We start from the raw sequence: 4,881 nt of genomic DNA, 5'->3' as shown, positions 1-4,881 counted from the left end.
TATGAATTTAATTTTAATATATATATATTTTTTGTCTATATCATGGTGTTTATCGTGGCCAATAGTGACTAATTCCTTTATCACTTAAAACTTCCATCGCAGTTAAAGATTATACATCTAGTAATAAGTTTTAGAGATAAGTATTTTTTTCGTCTCTAAGGTTTGAGGTCAAAATCAAAATCGTCCCTAACCTTTTTTTCTTATTAAAATCATCCCTAACATTACAAAACGTTATCAAATCGTCCTTTTCTACTTCAATTATATTTTTTTGACCAAATTATCCTTAACTATTAATAAAAATAATATTAAATAAAAAAATAAAATCCCACCCCACCCACACCTAGCATCTCTTCGTCTCTCTCCCACCCCCACCCGCAAACCCACCCCCAATGTCCCTTTCTCCTACTCTTTGACCCTCCATCCCAAATCCCATCCCATCCCATCATCATCATCAGTTCCGTCCTTCTTCCCATTTTCCAAATTGAATATATCAACGATTCCAACACTTACATTCTCCGGCAAAATCAACCAATTTGGAGATTGCACCGCCCTCAACCACTTGAAATCGTCCACATTCCCCCAATTCCCAGTTTCTGCATCAAGACCAGCACCACGAAGATCCTCTTTGATCCCTTCGTAGCGCAAGCAGTACGACGCAAACCTCACCCCATTACTGTCCTCGATTATGGGCCTGCTCCTAACCTCGACGTAAACCCTAGAATCCTTCAACCTGTGAACGAAGAGCGTCCTCACACAACCAATTATCCTAACCTCGCAGGAATTGAGATCAGACACCGTGAATTTTCCAACCTCCGATCCCCTAAAATCACCCACCAAAAGCTCGTCGAATTTGTTCCTGAACCCCGGGGAGTCGCGATTGAGAGGTAGGGACTGTTTGGGTTCTTGTGGAGTAACAGTGTTGTTGTTGGTAGTGTCTATTTTGGTGGCATCCTTGTTCTTGAAGGAGAACTTCTTCTTAGGGAAAAGCTGGGAGATGAGGGTTTCTAGTGTGTGTTTCAAATCAGCGATGGTTTTGAGGGAGGATCGAACGTCGTAAGAGGGAAGGAAGTAGGAATTTTCTGCAACAAGCTTCTCCAAATGGAAGATTGATGCTGAGATTTGCTCGAAATGGTGTTTGAGCTGTGATGGGAGTGAATGAGTTGGGATTCGATGGAGGATTTGAGGTTCGAGAATCGGGTGAGGAAGAATGATGTGGACTCGAAGGCAGGGGATGAAGATGATTCCGACTCGTTGTTATTGTCTGAACGGGATTGGTGGATCAAATGACACCACATCAATTAAATTTTTATGTAAGGATAAAATTGTCCACAAAATATTTTTCCTGGACAAAAGGACGATTTTTTAACATTTTGTAACGTTGAGGATGATTTTAATAAGAAAAAAAGGTCGGAGACGATTTTAATTTTGGACCAAAATCTTAAGGACGAAAAAAGTACTTATATCCCTAAGTTTTAGGAATTGAACTCTTACCCCTTGATTAAGGGACTAATGATCGGATAACCAATACTATATACTAGACCTTCGTGGTTTAATTTTGATATACTTATAATATAATAAATTTTATATTGTCATCTAATCAAATTGTTTTCTTAAATATTTTTTTAAATGTTTGCATAAATTTATTTAATTTATACAAATAAAGTTTTGTTTTCAATTATACCAAGCAATATCTTTGGATAAGGATGAGTTGAAGATAAATATACTGCTCAGGCTGTTCATTAATGGAGATCTCATGAAGTCAAAAGTAAAACAAGTTCCGTGAAGACAAGAAAATGCATGGCATTCTTTTTTTTCCATCACTTCTTTTGATGCAAACTTATCCGAGGTTTGACAACTTTTAATTTTTCTTGCATGAAGGAGAAGAAAAAGTGTCAATATATTTCCATTATTTGAACTCTCATCACAAAACTTCAAGTGCATGATGTGATGATCAAGTTGTATCTTAATGAAAAAGATATAATGTATCAAGTAACGTTTATAACATTATTAGGGCTAGATCTAACAAAAATTTCATCAGGTTTAACAATATTATTATTACCTCAAAATCCATGATGATCAAAGTAAAAACTATTTAACTAAGACTTAAACTCATTGCTGATGAGTCAAAATGTAGTGTGTTAAACCTGTCTAATTAATATAGATATATTTAATATCCACTATTAATTATATTATTAAAAGTATTATATTATTAACCTATCTATTATTAGTGCAAATTAAAAATTATGATCTAATTGTTCATGAATATGCATATAAGTTTTCCCTCCCCAGCTAAATAGGGACATTCATAAATGGAGAGAGGAAGATACAAGAGACCCAAGACGGAGTCAAAGCTCAAAATCTAGTGTGATTGGTGCACGAAATTGTGATCTCTGGTAATGGCTTCTTAGGCCAGATACTCTGATCTAGTTTTACAGTCTGTCACAACTTCGATACAACTAACCAGCAAGTGCACTGGGTCGTCCAAGTAATACCTCACGTGAGTAAGGGTCGAATCCCACGGAGATTGTTGGTTTGAAGCAATCTATGGTTATCTTGTAATTCTTAGTCAGGAAGTCAATTATGTTTATCAGTTGAATTGTGAATAACCAAGAGAGCATAAATTAAAGATTACTTGTTGTGCAGTAATGGAGAATATGTTGGAGTTTTGGAGATGCTTTGTCTTCTGAATCTCTGCTTTCCTCTGTCTTCTGATTCACACACGCACGTCCCCCTATGGCAAGCTGTGTGTTGGTGGATCACCGTTGTCAATGGCTACCTTCCATCCTTCCAGTGAAAACTACGCTCACGCGCTCTGTCACAGCACGGCTAATCACCGGTTGGTTCTCGATCCGGTTGGAATAGGATTTATTATCCTTTTGCATCTGTCACTAACGCCCAGCCTTCAGGAGTTTGAAGCTCGTCACAGTCATTCAATCCTTGAATCCTACTCGGAATACCACAGACAAGGTTTAGACTTTCCGGATTCTCATGAATGCCGCCATCAGTTCTAGCTTATACCACGGAGATTTTGATTAAGAGATCTCAGAGATACTCATTCAATCGGATATAGAACGGAGGTGGTTGTCAGGCACACGTTCATGGTTTGAGGAAGGTGATGAATGTCACTGATCATCACCTTCATCACAGTTAAGTGCGAATGAACATCTTAGATAGGAACAAGCGTGTTTGAATAGAAAACAGAAATACTTGCATTAATTCATCGAGACACAGCAGAGCTCCTCACCCCCAACAATGGGGTTTAGAGACTCATGCCGTCAGAGAATACAAAGTTTAGATCTGAAATGTCATGAGATACAAAATAAGTCTCTAAAAGTTGTTTAAATACTAAACTAGTAGCCTAGGTTTACAAAAATTGGATAAACTATGATGGATGATGCAGAGATCCACTTCTGGGGCCCACTTGGTGTGTGCTGGGGCTGAGACTTAAGCAATTCACGTGCAGAGGCCATTTGTGGAGTTGAACGCCAGTTTTTATGCCAGTTTGGGCGTTCAACTCCAGCTTTTGATCCTTTTCTGGCGCTGGACGCCAGAATTGGGCAGAGGACTGGCGTTGAACGCCAGTTTACGTCGTCTATCCTTGTGCAAAGTATGGACTATTATATATTGCTGGAAATCCTTGGATGTCTACTTTCCAACGCAATTGGAAGCACGCCATTTCGAGTTCTGTAGCTCCAGAAAATCCACTTTGAGTGCAGGGAGGTCAGAATCCAACAACATCAGCAGTCCTTTTTCAGCCTGAATCAGATTTTTGCTCAACTCCTTCAATTTCAGCCAGAAAAATACCTGAAATTACAGAAAAACACACAACTCATAGTAAAGTCCAGAAATATGAATTTTTCCTAAAAACTAATAAAAATAGACTAAAAACTAACTCAAACATACTCTAAACTATATGAAATTATCCCCAAAAAGCGTATAAAATATCCGCTCATCACAACACCAAACTTAAACTGTTGCTTGTCCTCAAGCAACTAGACAAATAAAATAGAAGACTAATAGGTTGAGAAGCAATAATATCTCAGAGTTTTTTTGATTGAAGCTCGGATCCTAATTAAATGAGCGGGACTAGTAGCTTTTTGCTTCTGAACAGTTTTGGCATCTCACTTTATCCATTGAAGCTCAGAGTGATTGGCATCTATAGGAACTCAGAATTCAGATAGTGTTATTGATTCTCTTAGTTCAGTGTGATGATTCTTGAACACAGCTTCTTTATGAGTCTTGGCCGTGGCCCTAAGCACTTTGTTTTCCAGTATTACTACCGGATACATAAATGCCACAGACACATAACTGGGTGAACCTTTTCAGATTGTGACTCAGCTTTGCTAAAGTCTCCAATTAGAGGTGTCCAGAGTTCTTAAGCACACTCTTCTTTTTGCTTTGGACCTTGACTTTAACCGCTCAGTCTCAAGTTTTCACTTGACACCTGCACGCCACAAGCACATGGTTAGGGACAGCTTGGTTTAGCCGCTTAGACCAGGATTTTAGTCCTTTAGGCCCTCCTATCCACTGATGCTCAAAGCCTTGGGATCCTTTTTATTTGCCCTTGCCTTTTGGTTTTAAGAGCTTTTGGCTTTTTCTGCTTGCTTTTTTTTTTTCTGCAAGCTTTGTTCTTTGCTGCTTTTTCTTGCTTCAAGAATCATTTTTATGATTTTCAGATTATCAATAACATGTCTCATGTTCATCATTCTTTCAAGAGCCAACATATTTAACAGTCTTAAACAACAAATTCAAAAGACATATGTACTTTTCAAGCATTCATTCAGAAGACAGAAAGCATTGCCACCACATTTAACTAATTAGACTTTCTCTTATTAAAACTCGAAATTTTATTGCCTCTTATTCAAAAGATCTACTACTTTA

General features: G+C 37.9%; 1 pseudogene; it reads right to left on the bottom strand.

Moving 5' to 3' along the window:
* Positions 1-402: 402 nt before the first annotated feature.
* LOC110262472 (tubulin-folding cofactor C pseudogene) lies at positions 403-1,295 on the bottom strand (annotated as a pseudogene).
* Positions 1,296-4,881: the final 3,586 nt, after the last annotated feature.

The sequence above is a fragment of the Arachis ipaensis genome, chromosome B2 (assembly GCF_059453495.1).
Source record: "Arachis ipaensis isolate K30076 ecotype BB chromosome B2, ASM5945349v1, whole genome shotgun sequence".
Taxonomy (NCBI): Eukaryota; Viridiplantae; Streptophyta; class Magnoliopsida; order Fabales; family Fabaceae; genus Arachis; species Arachis ipaensis.
The sequence above is the reverse complement of the archived record's forward strand: the minus strand, read 5'-3'. Positions and strand labels throughout refer to the sequence as shown.